Raw genomic sequence first — 14,423 nt, 5'->3', positions numbered from 1 at the left:
CTTTAAGTCTTTGACCCATTTTGAGTTAATTTTTATGTGTTATAAAGGGTTTAACATTTTTTTCTTTTTTTTGCACGTGGATATCCAGTTTTCCCATCACCATTTGTTGAAAAGACTGTCTTTTCCTCCATTGAATGATTTTTTCACCCTTGTTGAAAATTGTTTGACCATATGTCTTAGTCTACACAAGCTACTGTAACAAAATACCACAGACTGGGTGGTTTAAACAAGAGGCATTTATTTTCTCACAGTTCTGAAAGCTAGAAATCCAGGATCAAGGTGAAAGCAAATTCAGTTTATGATGAAAGCTGTCTTCCCGACTTGCACATGGCCACCTTCTCTGTGTCCTCACATGACCCTTCTTCTGTGCATAGATGGAAAGAGAAAGAGCTCTCTGGTTTCTCTTCCTCTTCCTATAAGGACACATCAACCCTATAGGCTTAGAATCTAATTTCTATGACTTCATTTAAGTTTTATGATTTCCCTAAAGGCCCTGTGTCCAATACAGTCACATTGGAGGTTAAGGCATCAACATATGAATTTTGGAGATACAATCTTCTCCATAACACCATATATGTAAGAGTTTATATTTGGGCTCTGTTCTATTCCATTGTCTGCCTTTATGCTAGACATTCACCCTATTTGATTACTATAGTGTTGTTACATGTTTTGAAACCAAGAAATCTGAGACCTTCAACTTTGTTCATCTTTTTTTAGATTGTTTTGGCTCCTTGAGGTCCCTTGAAATCCTATATAAATTTTAGGATGACTATTTCTATTTCTTGAAAAAATGCTATTAGGTTTTGATGGGGATTTTTTTTTCACGGTCACACAGCATAAGCTACAAAGTGGCCTGCGTATGGCTGCTACTTGTGCTGGGCTTGGTAGTGCCCGGTGAGACCAAGCTGTGAACCAAGGCCAGCTGCTGCTAGTGCCAGGCCTGGAGCAACTTAGTGAGACCTACTGGCTCACTGAATCCAGTCGTTTCTTGTTTGAGAGAATTTAGGAGAATCTGAAGCATGGGCCAAGACGAGCTATTCCTATGGATAAGCCACTGGAAACAGCTTGAGTGGGCCTGAAAGTTGGGTGGGGCAGGGCCTCAGGGGATTACCAGGGTGGTGCAAACTGTGTGTGCCAAGTTGATGGGAGTCTCAGATATGGGCCCTTAGAAAGGCAAGCATTTCTAAGAGCTGGGTATTCTAAAATTCTCAGAAATATAGAAACTAACTCAAATGTTTTTCAAGGTCACTAGCTTAAGTTTGTTGCTTTAAGTAAAGGAGACATGTCTTTATTTTGTCTGGGTTTTACAAAAATAAGTCCATCTTAATAATTGACTTTTATGTCTATGGAAAATGTTTTTAGAGGGTAAATGTCAAAGCTGAAGGATTAGCAAATTTATTACATCTTAGATTTCATTAGACATTGTGGTTTTAAGACTTAAAATCTTGGATTATATGTAGGAATATTTCTAGTGTATATTGAATGAATAAACAATGGTTGTAAATTAAACAAATAGTCAGGGCTACAGGAAACCTGAGATGGTCATTTGGTTCCTCTCTGCTCCCGCTTCCCATTTTTTGGTTTTGCATTTCTTTATGTATCACAGTGCATTTAAGTTGGATTTAGATGAAGGAATTTAGCTGATATTATTGAAAGGAGGCATCTTACACCATTGCCAAAGTTTGATAGAGTCACTTTAAGACACTGCCAAGTTGGTAGCCATTTTCTTTCACAGAGAGCTCCCAGGAGACAAAGACTTTAAAGATCATTGACTGCCCTTGGAGATTATGTTTATTGGAAAGAACATAAATAAAAGACACTCTCCAACCACATTGGAAGAGACCTTATCAGGCACCTATCCACAAGCGGACATCTACCCCATCTATGGACATCAAAAACTTGAGGATGAGAAGCACCAACACCAGAAGTAGATAACTATCCTAGGACATCAACAAAGACCATATATCTATGCACTGTCTTTACTAGTCTGCTAATGATGTTAGTCATAATAATAGTTATACAGGTTCTTTGGGATTTTCTATGTAGTCCAACTGTTTATAGTTTCTAAACATTTATAAGATAACTGTTAATACTCTTTTCATGGCTAAATGTAATGTGTCATGGCTAGACACCAAACACAGAAAAATTAGACTGAAGGCAAAACTTGGATTATGATAATTTACAGGATAGAAATGATCCAGTGTTTTGTTTGTTTGTTTGTTTGTTTTTAATAATGAAGGCCATAAGTACCTGAATGCCTTCCATTTATTTGTCCTTCCCTTTTAAGGAAAAATTTGGCCTCAACTCAGATCCCCTGGTTTCAGTATTACCTCATCCCCGTGGTCAACAAGACAACATTGATACTGGGACTCCTAGGAACGAGCCTTCTTAACATTGTGCGACAACACCCTCTGACCAAAAGATTAGTCATCAATGCATCCCTTAGATTGATTTATGACCAAAAAGGGGAACTGTGGACAAAAAAAGGGGTTCTATGGAAAGTACTCTCACAACATGATTGGATCATAAATTCATAACCGGGCAGGTCCTGGTGAGTAGTCACATCCCAGGCCTATGATTGCTTTACTAAAAGACTTTATCTTTGCCTTAAGCCAGTCTTACCCATTGTTTCTGTGCAGGAAATCAGCACCCTCAAGAGAACACATAATCTTGTTAACTACCCTGTAATCCAATCCCTGCCTTGCTTTCTCTTATCTCCATGTAACCTCCTTTATGTTCCCTTCTTAATTTCAATGAATAAAAAAGCTGTGAAATCATTATTCTTGGGAATATTTAGATCTTACTCCTCAGCTTATGTTATCAGTTTGACTTAAATAAACTCATAACAATTTTTTAAAAGAATAAAATACTTAGGAATAAACTTAACCAAGGAGTTGAAAGACTTGCAAGACATGTACATGTACACTGAAAACTAGAAAATATTGTACCTTAAAAAGACACAAATAAATGGAGAGACATCCAGTGTACATTGATTGGAAGACATATTGTTAAGATGGCAATACTACTTAAAGTGATCTATAAATTCAATGTAGCTTATACTGTGTGACCGTGAACAGAATACAGGCAATGGCTGATCCTGGATGTGCCAACAGTAATCAAGAGGAGGATGTACTACAACAGGAGGATGTACACAGCCCACAGAGTGGGTGCACCATGAGTACCCAGCCTGGGTATCAAAAGAGGCTGTGCCACTGGACCCTACAGGACATCTACTTAATTAGGCTACTGTACCAAGCCTGAGAGATGTAGCAACTCTACCTGAAACATAAGAACAAACAGAAGGAGGCTGCCAAAACGAGGAGACAAAGAAACATAGCCCAGATGAAAGAACAGAACCAAATCCAGAAAAACAACTAAACAAAATGGAGACAAGCAAGCTATCTGATGCAGAGTTCAAAACACTGGTTATAAGGATGTTCAATGAACCTAGTGAGAACTTCAACAGCATAAAAAAGGGCATGGAATCCATAAAAAAAAACCATCTGGAAGTGAATGACCCACTAATTAAAATAAAGAATTATTTACAGAGAATCAACAGTACAGTGGGTGAAGATGAGAATTAAATCACTGATTTTGAATATAAAAAAGAAAAAAAACACCCAATCAGAACAGCAAGAAAAAAGAATCCAAAAATATGAGGATAGGCTAAGGAGCCTAAGGGACGTCTTCAAGCGTTCCAACAGTTGAATCATAGGGGCCCTGAAAGGAGAGGAGAAAGGGCAAGAAACTGAAAACTTACTTGAAAAAATAATGAAAGAAAACTTCCCTAATTTGGTGAAGGAAAAAGATATATAAGTCCAGGAAGCACAGAGTCCCAAACAAGATGAACCCAAAGAGACCTACCCCAAGACACATCATTATTAAAATGCCAAAGATTAAAGACAAAGAGAGAATCTTAAAAACAGCAAGAGAAAAGCAGTTAGTTGCCTATAAGAAAGTCCCAATAAGACTGTCAACTGTTCTTTCAAAAGAAACTTTGCAGGCTTGAAGAGATTGGAAAGGAATTTCCAAAGTATTGAAAAGCAAGGACCTACAACCAAGATTACTTTACACAGTAAAGCTATCATTTAGAATTGAAGGACAGATAAAGAGCTTTCCAGACAGGAGGAAAAAAAAAGCTAAAGGAATACATCACCACCAAACCAGCATTATATGAAATGTTAAAGGGTCTTCTTGACACTTCCAGCCAAGATAGAGGCATAGACAGATACACTTTGCTTCCTCACACAACCAAAAGAAGGGTAATAACCAATTTAAAAACAAAGAACAACCAGAACTGCCAGAAAATTGAACTGTATGGAAGTCTGACAACCAAGGAGTAAAGAAGAAACATTCATCCAGACCGGTAGGAGGGGAGGAGTTGAGCAGCCAGGGTGGAGAGGACATATGGTAATGGCAGACCGGGCAGGCAAGGTGGTGGCTGGCAGACTGGCGTATCCCACATTCACGTACAGATAAGCTGGAAGGAACAACTGGGGAGCCACACAGACCGCAAAACCCAGGATAGCAGTGCAGGAAACTAGAGCCTCAAGACCACTGGTAGTAAACACCTATGGGGGTTGCTGTGGTGGGAGAAACTCCCAGCCCCACAGGAAAGTTCATTGCAGAGACCCATGGCGTCCTAGAACGTACACAGACCCACCCCACCCAGAAACCAGCACCAAAAGCTCAATTTGCATGTGGGTAGCAGGGGAAGTGACTGAAAGTGGGGTGGGTGGGGGAGAGCTGTGCAAGCTGCATTGTTCCTTCTCTGACCCGTCCCCCACATACAGCATCACAACACAGCAAAGCAAGTTGCCCTGCCCTGTCAAATACCTAAGACTCTGCCCCTTACAACATAACAAGTGCACTGAGACAAAGAAATATGGCCCAAATGAAAGAACAGATCAAAACTCCAAAAGAAGAGCTAAGTGACAAAGAGATAGCCAATCTATCAGGTGCAGAGTTCAAACCACTAGTAGTTGGCATGCTCAAAGAAATGGTTGAGTATGGTTGCAAAATAGAGGAAGAAGTGAAGGCTGTGCAAAGTGAAATAAAAACATACAGGGAACCAATGGTGAAGGGGAGGAAACCAGGACTCAAATCAATGATTTTAAAGATTTTATTTATTTATTATTAGAGAAAAGAGAAGAGAGGGTGAGAAACATTGATGTGAGAGCGTATAAGAGAAAGAAACATCTAACAGTTGACTCTTAGACACACCCTAACTGAGGAGCACACCCCGACTGGGGAGGGGGCCATGCCCCAGTGGGAGACTGAACCTGCAGCCCAGGGATGTGCCCTGACTGAGAATCAAACCAGCAACTTTTCGCTTTGCAGGATGATGCCCAATCAACTGAGCCACACTCTCAGAGCTGTTGGCTAATTTTGTTATCAGATGCTAGACATTGTGGTGTCTGCCTTGTTGTATATTGGATATTTTTTGTATTCCTATACATATCCTTCAAGAGAGCTTTGTTCTGTGATACAGTTAAGTTCGTTGGAGACATCTTTATCTTTTCAGGCCTTGCTTTTAATATTTGTTAGGACTGATACAGTGGACAGTCTAGAGCTAATTATTCCCACTAGTAGGCAAGATCTTTTTGTGTACTATGCATAACTCTCCATGAATCATGAAGTTTTACAGTCTGCTTGGTAAGAAAAAACACTATTTCTGTCCCTGTCTGAGCACTAGACTAAAGATTGTTTCCTTTAATCCTTTTGAGTGATTCTTTCCCCAGTTTGAGGTAGTTTGCTCCCATATCCATGATTATCATTATTCAGTTGAATGCTCAAAAGGGACCCTCTGCACATCACCAGAGTTCTCTGTGCATCTCTCTCCTCTCTTTTACTTTGTCCTGTGAACTCTAGAAGCCTTGGTCTCCCCAGACTCTCAGATCCCTCTTTTGAACTTGGGACCATTCCTGGATTCTTCCTCCCTACACTGCAGCCTGAAAATTCTTATAAGGTGTTAATCTGGAGTAATCATAGAGCTCACTTCCTTTGTTTCCTGTATCTTGGAGAGCAATATCCTTCATTGACTGCTTTTTAGTAATTTTCACATATTTTATGCATTTTTGTTTTTATTGGGTAGGACAGTAAATCTGGTTCCCATAACTCTGTCTTGCAAAGAATTAGAAGTGTATATTCAGTTTATATTGGTAGTAAAACAAAACCCCAGCCCAAGGTGGGAACAGAAAAAAGTCAAAGAAAAAAGAAAAATATAAATTATTGAGTTTATCATACATTTATTTATACCTTAAGGTATAGGTGATTGACAGCACAAACATTTTATGAACTATAACTATCTTCTCTGCTAGCCACATTTTATAACTTTTTGAAATTACCTAAGATATGTTTCACAAACACTGACATCATGCAAACCAGAGTTTAGGAATTACATTCTAAAAGAGAGAAACATAGAGGAAAAATACAATAAAGATTAAATTAAAAATATAAATAGAAGGCCCTGGCTGGTGTGGCTCATGGATTGTGTGCCAGCATGCAAACCTAGATGTCGTTGGTTCAATTCCCTAGTCAGGGCACATACCTCGGCTGCAGGCCAGGTCCCCAGTTGGGGGAGTGTGAGAAGCAATCAATCAATGTATCTCTTGAACATCAATGTTCCCCTCCCTCTCCTCCCATCTCTAAAAATAAATAAAATCTTTTTTAAAAGTATACTGAACTATGATATATATATATATAGTAGTTCATATATATATCATATGAACTTTTATATATAGAGATATATATAAAAGATTTTAATGTATTAGAATTTTATTTATTTTTAGAGAGAGGGGGATAGAGGGAGAGAGGGTGAGAGACAGCGATAGAGGGAGAGAGGAAGATTCAACTGGTTGCCTCTCATAGACCCCCAACCAGGGATCAAACCCACAACCCAGACATGTGCCATGACCAGGAATAGAACCACCAGTGACATTTCACTTCGTGGGATGACAATCAACCAACTGAGCCACACCAGTCAAGGACAGCTCCGTATACTTTTGGTAGATTTTTTATTTTCTTGGGCCATATATGTCAAAAGCCTTCAGGTAACTGAAAACTCAAGAGAAGGAAGAAAGTATAGTGCAATGAAAAAATGAACAAAGAGGCTTGATTTTAGCCCAACTAGGAAATTTAGGGGTTTTGTACCTCACAAGGTGTTGTAAATGTTCTGGAGTAGACAGCCTTTACCACAGTGCAATAAATAAATAAAAAGTACAAGATAACTAAAAAGTACAAGATGTTCTTTCATAGTTTTTCCTTAATCCACATTGATTCTTTTCTTAAAGGGGGATTTGTATTTCTAATTTCAGATATTTCCTTCTAAAAGGGGGGAGAATTATAATATTCTGATTGTGAAAGCTAAGGTGAATAAAATAAATTATAACTGCTATAGAAGTTACTGAGGGGTTGTGAGAAGAAGTGTGCCTAAGAAGTCAGGGTTGCAGTAGTTACAAATGACTTCAACAAGGAGACAAGACATGATACGCCTTGAAAGATAAGTATGATTTTAATGTGACAAAGAGACAAGGCAATATTCCACAAAACATTCATGATATATCAAAATTCATAGCCACTAGAGTTCGCTGGGCTTTGCTGCCTTTTTTTTATGGCTATATTGAGGTATAATTGACAAAATTATAAGAGGCTTTGCATTCTTTTGGGTTAAAAAAAATGAGATGCTGACAGAGTCGGAGTCAGAAGGTGAGAAACACAGTGAAAGTCACAATGCAAAGCAGAGAGGGGAAAGGAGGGAGAAAGGGAGAGAAACATTGATGTGGGAGAGAAATGTCGATCTCAGTTGCCTCTCACATGCTCACAACCCAGGCATGTGCCCTGATCATCAACCCAGTGACCTTTCTTTTTGCTGGACAATGCCCAACCAACTGAGCCATACCAATCAAGGCTGAGATCTTCATTTTTTTCACATGGATGAGCCTAAGACAAAGTGAGGTTTAAACGCTCAATCACATCCCTTATTAAGATTTGAGTTTTTGTTGTCTGGCTGCAAAGGTAATACTCCTAACCGTGGTGCTACCCTAACAAGACTCTGCCTCTTTGACTGCAATGGGAAAAGACTCATGGGATTCCTTCCTGCGGCCTGGACTGGAAGCACATTGTGGTGTGCCAGTGGGGGAGGGGACAGTCAGCCTCTGTGAGAGGTTTGTGATCCTAACATACCTTCTCACAGGACTGCAATTCTCAGTGCCACTGTAGTGACAGTCACAGCATATGCTTTGGAAGCCAAGAATGTGTAACATTGTTCCCATTGCCAATTCCTACCTCAATGAGAAGTTCCTAATGTTCATTACCCAAGAGACATTTGGAGTGTCTGGTGGAGACTCTTAGTTTCATGTTCCCTGGAGGAGAAAGGTTTACTCTGAGGAAGCAGGAAATCCCCAGTTCTGACTCTCCATTTTTCTTCTTTTGGTCCTCTCTCCAAATTTACGTTTCAATTGGCATTCAGATGGACACATATTGCAATATTACATTTTTTAAAAAGGCAAATGTATGTCAACAAACACTGTGGGAGATCAACTTTTGGTGTGACAGCACAAGCTGTTCCATGGACCTGCTTCCTGGTGAAAATTATTAAAACACACACACACACACACCCCATCTGGAAATGGTTCTAAGGGCATACAGCAAATGAAGAAACATCTATTCAAAAAAGTCAAAGAAGATTTTGTAAGAAAAGTGAGATTCTTAGGTTTTGAACCAAGACCACTTCCTCCCTCCCCTCTCCCGGCTCAACCAGGCAGAAACTCTCTACTCCAGACTAGTGCAGCCAAGGACATGGGCTCTCTCCCTCTGGTCCCCCAGTCAGGGTTTTCTTACCCAGGAGGAGCAGAACATTGGCATTTCTTCCCCTAGCCCCAGGTACCCAGCGCTGAAGCTAAAACATGGAGGCTCTGTTTTGTTGTCCAGCCCCCACTCATGGGATAGAGGCACTAGGCTGGATATGGCACCACTGAAAGTGCGGGGGTCCCAATTGCCTGTGCCCCAGTTTGTAAGGTGGTGGTAGCAATGACAGGGGAGGCAATCCAAGAAGGCCTCAAGCTACTGTCTTGTCTCCCTCAAAGAGCACTCAAATTCTAAAGCTGGGGTGTCACTAAGATAGAAGCAGAAAACTGTCTCCACTCACAGTTCCAGAGTCCTGGCCCAGAAATTTTGGCTGGGGCATGGAAGAAGTAGGCCATAAAACAGGTAGTTTGCAATTTCTTCCCAAAGGAATTTGCTTCATTTACAGCAAAGCAAGGACAAGTTTAAGCCTAAAGTCACTCTAAAAAATAATGAAGGTTGTGGCAGAAAGCAATTGGGAGATTTGCAGATCCAATGAAGATACAGGCTAAATTGCAGGCTGCTAGGTTTCAGGAGATAACAGGAAAGAAACAACTGGGAGAAGCCCTCCTCGTAGCAGAACAAATATCAAACATTGACTTTTGTAACTATTCTTTCAAAGGAGCCCAAACTTGATTGGATTTGTCTGTAGAGCAATTTACCCTCCAGGACATTATTGAGAACAATAGAGCAATCAGTCAGCAGTTACCGATCTGCCAAAACCACTATCATCCTAGAGTGTGGGCCCAAAAATTCACCTCTCTTAGAAACAAGATCAGAGGCTTCACACTGTGCAGTATTGGGTTGGGAAGGGGGGCAATTTAATTACCAAAATAATCCAGCCATTTACTAAACAAGTAAATAAGCAAATAACAATAATAAGCCTGGTGGATGGTTGGGATGCCTCAGTAGAGTTGCTACAATATATTATCTAAAATGCCCAGTTTCCAACAGCAAAAACAAAAAATTAAAGACATGCAAAGAAGGTATGACCCATACACCGGGGGCGGGGGGGGCCGGAAGCAGGTAACAGAAACCGCCGGTGAGAGTGACAGGATATTTGATTGAAAAGAAAAAGTCTTTAAAATGGCCATTACAAATACATTTCAAAAACTAAAGGAAACCATGATTAAAAGGAGTAAAGAAAAATATAATGGCAATATCACATCAAGTAGAAAATGTCAATAAGGAGATACGAATTACATAAAAAGAACCAATGGAAATTCTTTGACTTTTAATTTTTTTAACCCTCACTTGAGGATATATTTTTTAAATTGATTTTTAAAAGAGGAAGGGAGAGAGAGAAAGAGAGAAACATCAGTATGAGAGGGAAACATACATACCCCCATACATGGGGATCAAACCCGCAACTTAGGTACGCACCCTGACTGAGAATCAAACCTGCAACTTTTTGGTGTATGGGATGATACTCCCACCAATTGGGCCACCTGGCCAGGGCTCATATGGAAATTATTGAGTTGAAAAGTACAATAACTGAAATGAAGTAATAACTAGAGAAGCTCAACAGTAGATTTGAACTGGCAGAGGAAAGAATTAGTAAAATTGAACGTATGTAACAGAGATTATGCAATCTTAAGAACAGGCAAAAGAGTGTGGAGAAGATGGCAGAGAAGTAAGTGGAAGTCACACTGACTTCCTCCCAGGACCAACTTGGAATTAGAACTAAATTCTGGAGAAATCACCTGGAACAAACAACTGAACAGTATCAAGACAGGAGCCTTGTAACCTCGGAGACAGAAGAATTGGCTTTAGCACAATCTAACTGGTAAGGAGTGCAGTAAGAGACTCGAGAAGGCAGGTGGGGCACCCACGGGTGGCATCACCAGAAGGGTACTAAAATGGCCAGTTGGATCCCCCTGAGAAGAGTGGGGTCTAAACCAAAAGCGGGGATCTCTAGCCAACAGCACCAGAGCCTAAAAAGTACAGAGAAAACAGCCAGCTGCGAAAAGTGGCAGGGTTGCTCTCTGCCAGAGCTAGGCGGCTGGAGACGCAAAGAACTGTTTAAAGGACCAACGCATAAATTTTTATTTGCAGCCACTTACCGTGGTCTCTGGCAAAGGTGAGAGCAGAGTGGGCTAGAGACACTGAAGAGAGACTGAGGAAGGAGGCTTTGGGGAGAGAACTGAGAGAGTAGCTGGGGGTGATCTGGGTGCTGATTCATCCCCCATGTGGCAGCAGCCATCTTGCTCAGGCAGAGACCACGCCCCCTGAACATCACCAGCATCAAAGGACCCAATAGCCCCACCCTCAAGCGGGATTCCACCCCACCTTGTGCTGTCTAAGCCACCTGCTGAATGCAGAGTGGCAGCCACAGACAGTAGATCCCTGGCTAAAGGGGACACAGAGAGGTCTGGAGACACTTGAGGAGAGACTGGGGATGGTGGCTTTGGGGAGAGAACGGAGAGAGTAGCCGGCAGGACCCCAGTGCGGACTCCTCCTCCAAATGGCAGCAGTGGGAGAGGACCCAATAACCCCACCCCCAGGAAGGGCTCCCCCCGCCCCCCGCCCCCCGCCATGAGCTGTCTAAGGTGACCTGCTGAGTGCAGAGTGACTAGATTAACAGCTGAAGGAGAGAGCCACTAACAGTAGATTCCTGGAAGTCTTGAACAGACTGCCTAAGGTCAGACAGGGACAACATCTGACATCATGAGAGGCAGAACCAGAAAGTAAAAACAGCGGTCTCCAACCCGAGAAGTTCACACTACGAAGTCAGGAAACCAAGACACATCAACTTAAGAATCAGAAGCAAATGAGAAGAGTTTCACAAATAATGGGAAGACAAAAAAATATCCCCCACATGAAGGGAAAGGAGGAATCCCCAGAAAGAGAACTAAATGAAATAGAGGCAAATAAACTATCAGATACTGAGTTCCAAACAACAGTCCTAAGGAAGCTCAATGAGCTCAGTGAGCTCAGAGAGAATTACCAAAAACTACAGGGAAACAACAAGGAACTTACTGCAAACTATATCAGCATGAAAAAGGACATAGAAACTATCAATAAGAGACAAGAAGAAATGAAGAATACAATTTCTGAATTGAGGAACACAGGAGAAGGAATCAAAATCAGGCTAGATGAAGCTGAGGACCGAATCAGCGAGCTGGAGGACAAGGTAGGTAAAAGCTCCCAGAAAGAACAAGAAAATAAAAAAAAAAAAACACCTCAAAAAGGATGAAGAGGCATTAGGGAAATGCAGGACAACCTGAAATGTAATAATGTCTGTATAATAGGGATACCAGACGGAGAAGAGGATGAGGAAGGGATAGAGAACCTGTTTGAAAAAGTGATGATGGAAAACTTCCCTAATTGGAGGAGAGAAAAAGTCACACAAGTCCAGGAAGCACAGAGGGTCCCATTCAAGAGGAACCCAATGAGGCCCACTCCAAGACACATCCTCATTAAAATGGCAACTATCAAAGACAAACAGAATCCTAAAGCGAGCAAGAGAGAAAGAAGTAGTAACATATAAGGGAGCCCAGATATGGCTAGCAGCTGACTTCTCAAACCAGAAATGCTGCAAGCCAGAAGGGAATGGCAAGAAATATTCTAAGTCATGAAAAGCAAAGTTCTGCAACCAAGACTGCTCTACCCAACAAAGCTCTCTATTAAAATGGAAGGCAAAATAAGCAGTTTCCCAGACAAAAGAAGGCTAAAAGAATACACCTCTACCAAACCAAAATATGCTAAAGGGATTGCTTTAAGATGAAGAAAAAGTTTCTATGAATACCCAGTTCCTTTCAGAGTTGCCAATACTTGATATTACCAATATTTTAATACTCATTAATCTGTTTGTGACAATCTGTTTGTGTTGGTATTCATTAATCTGTTTGTGAAAATCTGTTTGTGTTGGTATTCTTTATCCATTTATCGATTAAAGGTTTGTAGAACTTTTTTTCCCTAAAAAAAATGAACAAAAAAACCCCCTCTTATTAACTCCTTTCTAGATGTGTTGCAAGTACTTTCCTATTCTATTCCTTGTCCTTTAACTTTTTTTATATGTATATTACTGTATAGTCTTAAATGTTTAATACAATCATATTGTCAATATTTATAGCTTCTTGGGTTGAATATTTTACTTCAGGTCATGAAAAAATATTAGTTCTATTTTCTTGTAAAACTCCTTAGATTCTACATATTGATTTTTAACTCATCTAAATATTTCTTGTATAATGTGTGAAATAGGGTTCTATATTTGTTTTATTTCAAGTAATAGTGGTCCATGCACCTTATTTGTTGAATAAGCCTTATTTTCCCCATTGATTTGAAATATAAACTTAATCATATATTATATTGTTAGATATATACATTTGTCTCTAGAATGCTCATTATATTTCATTGATCTAATTGATTATTTCTATGCTGGTGTCACGTTGGTTTAATTGCTGAGGCTTTATAATAGTTTTAATGTTTTAAAATATTTTATAATTAACTTTGACATTAAAAAAATAAAATCAATCTGCATTTAAGAAAGAAAGAAATAAAAAGAGAAAGAGAGAGAGATATGGAACTCCTACCTTCTGCAACAACATGGATGAAACTGGAGAATATTAAGCTACGTGAAATAAGCCAGTTGATGAAAGACAAATACCATATGATCTCTCCTATAAGTGGACTCTATTCAACAAAATAAACTAACAAACAAAATAAACCACAGGCATGGAAACATGGAACAGACTTAAAGTGACCAGAGAGGATGGGGAAAGAGGACAATGGTGGAAAGAAAGGGAAGGGACTAGACAAAGAACATCTATGAATGACCCATGGACATGGACAACATAGTGGGAATTGACTATGGGAGCAGGGGATGGGGGTGGGATGGGTGGAAGGGGGTAAAGGGGTAAAAATTGAGACAACTGTAATAGAATAAACATGATTCATAAATGTAAAAAAAATAAAAATTAAAAAAAGATATGGTGTGGAAGAAATATATTTTTTCTTTTTTATTAAAAAAAAGAACAGAGAAAAAAGATGCAAAATAAGTAGAGCCTCAGAGAAATATGGGACATTGTTAAGCACCAACCAAAATATGCAAAAAGGTAGTATTGGAAGGAGAGGAGAGAAATGAACAGAAAAATGTATTTGAAGAAATAATGATTGAAAACTTCCCAATTCATTGAAAAACTCTAGCCCATAACCAGTAAGCTTAACAAACTCCAACTAGGATAAATGCAAAGGCCCCACAACCAGACACTGCATAGTAAAAGTGTTCAAGTCAAAGAGAAGAAAATGTTGAAAGCAGCAAGAGAAAAGTGACTCGTCACTTATAAGAGAATCCCAGTAAGATTAACAACTGATTTCTCAGCAAAAGCAATGGAAGCCAAGTGGCAGGATAACCTATTTAGAGTGCTTTCAAAAACACACTGTTAACCAAGAATCCTATATCCTGCAAAGGCTCAGATTCCCTCTGAGTTCTAGGTTGATGGAAGTGACTTCTCAGTAGATGTGGCTATTTGGAAGTCCCTGGGGAACTCGGGCTCACCATTTCCAAAGCTGTCCCCATCATCTTCTCCACCCCCATCCTAAGTGTACTTCTGTCTCCATGCTCCCCACCTCAGTAA

This window comes from Pteronotus mesoamericanus, unplaced genomic scaffold (assembly GCF_021234165.1).
Source record: "Pteronotus mesoamericanus isolate MK-2021 breed Mesoamerican mustached bat unplaced genomic scaffold, CSHL_Meso_final contig_20, whole genome shotgun sequence".
Classification (NCBI taxonomy): domain Eukaryota; kingdom Metazoa; phylum Chordata; class Mammalia; order Chiroptera; family Mormoopidae; genus Pteronotus; species Pteronotus mesoamericanus.
The sequence above is the reverse complement of the archived record's forward strand: the minus strand, read 5'-3'. Positions refer to the sequence as shown.